This window comes from Manihot esculenta, chromosome 3 (genome assembly GCF_001659605.2).
Source record: "Manihot esculenta cultivar AM560-2 chromosome 3, M.esculenta_v8, whole genome shotgun sequence".
Taxonomy (NCBI): domain Eukaryota; kingdom Viridiplantae; phylum Streptophyta; class Magnoliopsida; order Malpighiales; family Euphorbiaceae; genus Manihot; species Manihot esculenta.
Window position 1 is genome coordinate 228,919 of NC_035163.2, and position 8,908 is coordinate 237,826.

Genomic DNA, 8,908 nt, shown 5'->3' on the forward strand with positions numbered 1-8,908 from the left:
AGGCAGCCTCTTTGCAGAAGATGTGATAGCAAAGAAGGTGTTTAACTGCTCGTATATTAATTGTCTTTTGCTCTTCAGACTTGCTGAGGCTTTCCGTTGAAGCTGGTCTAGTAAGCCTAAGCACAGTTGTAATTCTTTTCTTCTCTTATCCCTTTCTTCATCGTTATAATATGTTTGAAGTTGAATTTACAGCATATTTGTTACGCAGCAAGTGTGTGAAAAGTGGGGAAAAAACCCATATAGTTTCTTGTTTATTGGGATTTTAGATGAGGAATGAAGGGGAATATCAATATCAAAATAAACTAGATGGATGAGTTGGTTCTAGTAAGTCTACTTCTAATTTGCTATTTCTAATCTATTTTGTTAGTCTGTCTGGTTTGAACAGAATTTAGTTAACTATTATGAAAAGATAACCGAAAATTTTTGGAGCTTTGCAACTGTGTGTTTACATCAATAAGTGCTTACTTGGGAACGAGATGATGAAACAATTAGAAGGATCACCTAAACTTCAGTTTGTGGACCTTTGAAGGTCTTCTTCTGAAAGGGAGTAGATCTGAATTTTCATAGGCTAGAAGAAGAAGAATAAAATCAACTTAAAGCTTTAAAATTGGGTATTGAAGTATAAAATTAATGGTGATAAGCTGAGTTAATAGTTAACATAATATTTTGTTGCGGAACTGAAATTAAAATCCAGTTTTCAGTTTACATTGTTGTTTCAAATATCTAGCTTAAACATTGTTTGTGAGAGATGATAAAGAAATATATGGGCTTGATCAAAAGTGTAGTTTAGGCCAAGATAAACATATAATCATGTCCTCAGTCCAACTACAAATATATTCTAAAAGCAAAGGATATTCTTGATTATTCAATTCATCCAAAATAAAATTCATATTACCGTATATAATGAGATGTATACAGCCAATTATAACAGAGCCTTTTTTATATATATATTAAAGTATTTTGTGTATAATTTTAATCAATAAAAATTTTAATTTTGTTATATAAAAATTCTTTCCATTTTATATGATATCAGAATTTCATTAAGACTAACATTAACGATTAATTCTTTATCTTCTTCAACTGTGAAAATCTTTCTCTCCTCATCTAAAAATTTTAACTTTTCTACATTAGGCAAAACATTAAATTTTAATTTCCCTATCAAGCTTGATAGGAAAAGTTATGTGAATTGGAAAGGGAGGATAAGACTTGAGCTAGAAGATTACATCTCACTCTGATTCTTTTACATCTGTTATTCCTCTCAACCCTGCATATCGTGTCTGGCGGAGATCTGATCAAGCTGAGTTATTGGTCTTGTAAATCACGGTACTACATCACTTGAGACAATGCTTCTCCTTTTATTGTTGTGTTGGCTTTTCTCTACCATTGGTGAGGAAGTTATTGGTCTTGTGAATTACTATACTATATCACTTACATGGCTTCTCCTTAAGAAGCTGTATGTACAAACTTCCATGATGAGGACCCTGCAGTTAAAACAACTACTATCATCTCGTTATTTATTTCAGACTATTTTCAGCAAATTAAAATGATCAGTGATGCTCTTCTTATTGCTGGTCATAAAGTATCTAAGCACGAACTGATTCTAAGTGCGTTAAATGGACTTGGCCATGAATATGATATTGTTGTAGTTCTCTTTAACACATAATGTATCACTTTCAACCCTTCGAGATACACAATATGCATTAATGATGCATGAAACCCGTCTTGATCAATTAAATTCGCCAGCTTAAACCTCTGGTATACTCCTTATTCCCACAATCACTCCTGTTCAATATGCTCAATATTCTGGTCAAACTCGTCCTTCTACTCCCAATGATGGTCGATTTAGCTTTAGAGGTGGTCGTGAGGCCGTGGTCGAGGAGGTAGAGGTCTTATTTTGCCAAATTTGTCAAAAGCCAAACCACCATGCTCTACAATGTTTCAAATGTTATGACTATAACCGGTAAGGAAATCAGTCCACTTGGAGACCTCTTACTCCCAACAATACATGTTACAACTACTACCCTACTACCTCTTCACCTACTGAACCTCCTACTCCACCACAAATCTATATTGCTCATCCTTAGTCTCATACTCCACAGATCTCCTCAAACAGCCCTTGGTATATTGATAGCGGTGCTACAAACCATATTACTTCATTTACATCCTCATAATCACTCTCTTAAACTCCATCATATTAACTCTACATTTGACCGTCTTTTAACATACAAATCAACTTCTTCTAGTTCTACGTCTCACACTCTTTTCACTGCTTCAGTCACTCCTAATGAATGGCATGCCAGACTTGGACACCCTTCCAATACAGTGCTATCATTTCTCTCTAAGTCATTAGGTTTTAAATTTCATTCTTCATTAATCATGTTTTATGAATCATGCAAACTTGATAAACATCATCAACTACTATTTGCATCTCATTCTATATCTGTCACTAAATCTCTAGAGATAATATATTCAGATATTTGGGGCCCCTCACCGTATTTATTATTTGCAGGGCATAGATATTACATTATCTTTATAGATGGATTTTCTTGCTTTTCATGCCTTTATCCTCTTAAACTAAAATTTGATGCTCTTTTGACATTTATAACCTTTAAAACTAAAGTTGAAAAACAACCTAACTTACCAATTAAAGCCCTTCAAATAGATAATGGTGGAGAATATAAAACTTTTCTTCCATTTCTTACTCAACAAGGTATTATACCACGGTTTTCATGTCCTTACACACACCAACAAAATGGTGTTTCTGAATGTAAGCATAGATATGTGACAGAAATGGGCCTTACCCTCCTAGCCCACTCTAAGATGTCTCTAACTTTTTAGCTAGAAGTCTTCTCAACTGCAACCATTCTTATCAATTCTTTACCTATTCCAGTTCTACAATAAGTCTCACCATTTGAAAAGTTATATGAAAAGAAGCCTAACTACTCATATTTAAAAGCTTTTTGTTGCAGTTGTTGTCCATACTTAAGATATTATTCTTCTAACAAGCTAAACTATCATTCCACCAAATATGTATTTATTAGCTATAGTAATATGCATAAAGGTTATAAATGTCTTAACAGCAATGGACAAATCTATATCTCTCGCCATGTCATTTTTAATGAAGCAGAATATCTATTTTCTATTCTATTTTCATCTAAACAAATATCAAAACCAACTCATTCATCTTCTTCTACACTTCCTCTTTCAATCTTAAAATTTGTACAAGTTCCTCTCTTTGCTTCTCTGCCTCAGCAATAGTCTCTTGGCAATGACTCAGAATACATTCATCATCAGGTAAATTCATCTAACTCTGCTTCTCCCATAAATTCATTTGTCTCTATTTCTCCTCCACACTCTCATACAACAATAAACACTCATCCTATGATTACCATATTAAAAGATTGGTATTTCAAAACCTAAACTATACTCAACATATATAACATCACCACACAAAGAACCAACCACAGTAAAAGAAGCTTTATTAGATCCTGCATGGTGAGTGGCTATGGAAGAAGAAATACTAGCATTGCATCAAAATCAAACATGGAAGTTAGTACCAAGTCAACCCCATTTTAATGTGTTGGGAACAAAGTGGGTATTTCATGTGAAATACAATCCAGTTGGCTCTATAGCGAAACACAAAGTCAGACTTGTTCCTAAGGAATTCAATCAAAACTCAGGGTTCGATTTCAATGAAACTTATTCTCCAATTGTTAAAGCATCATCTATAAAGGTCATTATATCACTTATTTCTTTTGGATGGGATATTCAGCAAATTGATGTGAACAATGCATTTTTAAATGGTGCTTTACGAGAAGAAGTTTACATAAATCAACCACAGGGTTTTGTGCATCAGCAATATCCATCCTATGTGTGCAAACTCTCAAAGGCTCTATATGGATTAAAACAAGCTCCACAAGCTTGGTTTCATACTCTCAAGCTCACTCTCAATAAATGGGATTTCCAAAATTCTAAAAGTGATACTTCACTCTTTTACTTCAAACAACATGGGCTCCTAACTTTGTGTACGTTGATGACATTTTAGTTACTAGCAACAATACTGACATGATTCAAACTGTTATTCAGATACTATGCAACCAATTTGCCTTGAAGACATTGGGTTCTATTCACTATTTTGTTTTGAGGTTAAAAGATCATCAACATGTCTCTTTCTTTCACAAAAGAAATATATGGAAGACTTACTTGTGAAAGCGAATATGACTGCAACAAAACCATGCTCTACTTCAATCTCCCCAAGTGTGAAACTATCTCTTTATGATGGAGCTCCATTTGATGATCTATCTCTATATCAAAGTCTACTTGGAGGCCTTCAGTACCTGTGTCACACTCGTCCTGACATTTGCTACACCGTTAATAAATTAAGTCAATTTCAAGCTCATCATCTTCAGCCCCATTGGATTGCTTTAAAGAGAGTTTTACGTTACCTACATGGAATGTAATACTCGGCTAGACTCCGGCGTCGGAATTCCAATCTTCCGACGGAATCTCCGTTGGAAACCGGAATCTTGAAGCTGGAATCTCCTTAAGAAGGGTAAAATAAGGTTTTTATACAATGAATTTTGAAAATTTTAAGGTTTTAAGAAAGAAAGAAAAGAGTTTTGAAGAAAATAGTTTTGGAGGGAAAAACTAGAATCGACCGTCGAACCTTAAGTTCGGCCGCCGAAGGTGGTGCCGCTGCGGGACCTCCCCTTTCGGCCCCCGAAGGTGGTTTATCCAGCCACCTATAAGAGGCCTTCAGCCCGAAAATGAGAGAGTTTTTCTCTCCATTTTCGGACAGAGGTGAATCTTTGCCACCCTTTGATGCTTTTGTAGTTTTTCCTTCAAATCTCTTAAGAAATTCATGAGTTTTGTTTTGTTTTTGAAGATTTGACCTTGAATCCGAGTTTTCAAACCTTGGGGACCTCCGGAGATCGTTTTTCTCTCACCTCCAAGTTTGGGTTGCTGCTGCCCTTATATCTCCAAGAGGCAAGCCTAAATCCTTATTTTTCTTATGTTTTAATTAAGTTTTAAGAAGGGGTAAAGGGTTAAAAATGCATGAAATGGTTAGATATAAAGTTTTAGGGTTTGAGTTAGATTGTTAATGAATGTTTGCTCTTATGTGTTTTTGTTGTTGTTTGTTGGGGTTTAGGCTAGTTTTTATACCCCTTATGCTTGATGAGTGAGTATGCATGTTTTGAGGAGTTGGGTGTGAGGATCTAAGCGTTTTGGTGGCTGAGTTTTTAGGGCAGAATCGGGTTCTGCCTTGCTGGAGAACCTAGGTTCGGCCACCGAACCTGCTGGTGAAGGCAGCCTTTTGGCCGCCTAACTTGCCCTCGAAAGCATAGACTTTCGAATCTGTGATGGAGTTTCGGCCGCCGAACCCGCCCCCGAAAGTCCCTGACTTTCGGATCTGTGAGGGACCTTCGGCCGCAGAACCTGCCGCCAAAAGTCCCCTGCCCAGCCTTCCTCTGCCTGTTTTATGTGCATGTTTTGATATATTTTAGGGGGTCTTTGGAGAGTTATTTAGAGTCATAAAATAGTTATGTTTGGTCCCTCATTCGAGTCCATCTATGTAGGATCGGACCTGGGAGACCGTAGAGGCCTGCAGTGAGATAACTGCGCCAATTTTAGGCAAGCGTCAGCCAAAGGTAAGTAGAACTAAACTAACTTATTATTTCAAAGTAATTAAAATTTTTAAGCATGCATCACGAATACCATGTTTATGTATTAGGATGTTTGCATTAGAATTCACGAATATGATGCATTGCATAATTTACTGTTAATGTGGATGGATATTGGATGACCCACTAGCCCTCGAGATGATATGATATGATACGATACGGAAGTCCAGGTGAGACTCATTCTATGCCCTTGGCAATATGTAAGGGAAAGTCTAGGTGAGGTCCATTCTACGCCCTTGGCATTGTGGATATGTTATGTTATGTTTAAGCTAAAGTCCTAAGGAGCTCCGTCGAGGGTCGGGCACATTGGAATATGTAGAGAGTTACTGGTGACAAATCCATCTTGATGTGAATTGTTTATGCTGTGACGCAATTCATACGAGCATATGTTTATTAAATTATTTTTATGTTCTGTTCACTAGGTTCTTGGAGCTGATCCCTTTTTCCTGATCCCAGGTTTGTAGGGTCGAAGATAGCTCGGGAAGCCGGCATAATAGCTGGTATAGTTTAATGTAATAGAATAGTTGTGGACATATATTGTATAATGGATTAGAATTGTGTTTTGCCCTAGTTTTTATCATTGTAATCCCTATTAACATGATCCTTATGTAAAAGTTTTAATTATGAGTTATGTTTGAACCAAGCTTGAGACATGTAATGTTTACCTTACTAGAGCATTTGATGAGAGCTCTAGTATGGGTTTTATGTTTTTAGTATGATGTATGTATAGGTTGAACTTGGTTTTATGGAATGTTTAAGTTTTTGTGATGATGTATCAGATACACAGGATGTATAGTAGGCTTGCTACAGGTTCCGGCGACCTTAAATCGATATGAATCCTACCGTTGGCAGCGATCCGGTTTTCGGGTCGTTACATGGAACAACTGACTGTGGATTATTGTTTAAACCTTCAAATCTTCCTTTACAGATCAATGCTTATAGTGACTCTAATTGGGCAAGCTCCATTGATGATCGAAAATCGACTTTTGGAGGTTGCGTCTTCCTGGGGGAATCTAATCTATTGGAGCTCTAAAAAGCAACAAGTTGTAGCTAAATTTAGTACAGAAGCGGATTATCGCATATTATCACAATTATCAACAGAACTCATTTGGTTGACTTCCTTTATTTAGGAATTTGGTTTCTCTCCTTCACATAGACCTACCTTGTGGTGTGATAATAATGATGCTAGAGCTCTTGCACAAAATTCTGTTTTCCATTCATGAACAAAGTATATCGAAATCGATGTTCACTTTTTGAGGGATAAAATTGCAGATGGAGCCATTGAAGTCACATATGCAGCATTTGATGATCAGCTAGCAAATTTGTTTACAAAATCAATGACTGCTTTAAGACATTTATCTCTCTGGTCTTCACACGAGTTGAGTTTGAGAGGGGATATAAAAGATGATAAAAAATACATGGATTTGGATCAAAAAAATAGTTTGGGTCAAGATGAAAAAAACTATGAACATATAATCAAATCCAAACAAATAGCTCAACCCAACTATAAATATATTCTAGAAACAGAAAATATTTTTGATTGTTCTATTCCTTCAAAATAGACTTCCTTTGCAATGAGAAAAAGAAATATTGTACAGAGGTAATGAGCTGTATACTGCCAATTATAGCAGAGGATTTACTGCCTCTTTTGTACATATATTTTGGGTATAATTTCAATCAATAAAAATTCAAATTTTGTTATACAAAAATTCTTTTGTTTCTATAATCCTATCAGGGTTCAGTAATCCAGTTTCCTGACTATTGTGCAAAAACGAATAGAAACAAATTAAGAACTACTTAATATATTTCTTATTTTGACATATCGTGCAGAAAAAAAATGCTGCTCTGTTTTTGCAGTGTATTTATCACGCTATTGCTCGCTGATTTCCGTTAATTGACCCTTTGGTATGTGTGATTTTTGAAGCATAGAAGCCTCTTTTCCAGAAGCGGTTATATTGATCATCCTCACTTTTAAGCTGAAACTTCTGATGCAGATTGGATAGTCTTATGTCCAGAGTGTAAAGTTTTCCTATGCGTTGCCTAACCAAATATTAGTGATAGTGAGGATCTGTATTTGTGAACCTTATGGAGCTGGAAATGGTTTAACCACTTTGCTTAAGAGTTCACCTAGATTGTCTCGCGGAGCTTAAGTTTCTGCCTTCTCCATTTTTTCCCTCTCACAAGATTTTCTTTGAGAAGCCTCTTTAAACGCATATGGGTGATCCAAAGGCAGAATGTTGACCTGTTATATATATTTATTAAAGTAATTAGCTTCACTTCCTATTCACGAGTCATGTAGTTCAACGCTGATTGTTGAATGCTAATAGGTTTGGACAATTTCTTTTTCTTTTTATTTTACAATAGCGAAAATCCTCTGATTAGGAGGTTAAGACCAATTTTTCTGTTAGGGACCGTCAAGGCCAAAAGATGTATGGGTGGAATGAAAAAACTGATTAAGTGAAAATTTTCATGAGATGGTTTAACCACTGTGCATGGGACTTGAGATGTATAGTTAAATATTCATACCGGTCATGAATATTATTTTTCAAATATGATTATAACCACCGGATGTTGAATCGCGTAACTATAACTATAAATATTTGACTTGTTGCCATTTGTGTGTCTTAGAGTTCAAAGTGTACTTAGTCCAGTTTCTAATGGTATTAACATAAGCCTTAAACTAGCCACTTGAGACTTTTAATAAACATGACCTCCAGTATATGCAATTACTTAGCAATTCTATAACTCTGAAAAATGTGTGATGTGGGTCTCCTCTTTTATTGGATCTTAGTGGTTAGGACTTTATATCACTCCCTAGCATGTAAATGTGCATGTGCATGTGCATGTGCATGTGCATGGAGCATGAAGTGCACGTGAATTTATTTGTAAAGCTCTGAAAAGCTGTATTATATTATAATATTGTATAGTTTTACAAGTATATTAGTACTGTCATGATATCCTTGTATGTTTATGTACTCCTACGCTTATTTCCGTAGTCAACACAGGGTACAGTATTGTTTACCCGAATACATAGGTTGCTGCACATGCTAATTTCACTCACATGAAACCATGCACTGTTTTTCTACCCCTGCCAAACCCAAACTGTGTATGCCTGTTCTTTCCCAACACACACTCAAATAAAAAAAAAAAGCACACTAATCAATTGTAGAGTGTGGTGGACCAGGTCATGAGCCCAGAGAAGCAGGTGGATATTACCACCCCATATA

General features: G+C 35.9%; 1 non-coding gene across 1 annotated transcript; it reads left to right on the top strand.

The window, feature by feature from the left end:
• LOC122723405 lies at positions 1-127 on the top strand. Its single transcript, XR_006350354.1, has one exon. It is a non-coding gene; the product is annotated as a small nucleolar RNA snoR77 (small nucleolar RNA).
• Positions 128-8,908: the final 8,781 nt, after the last annotated feature.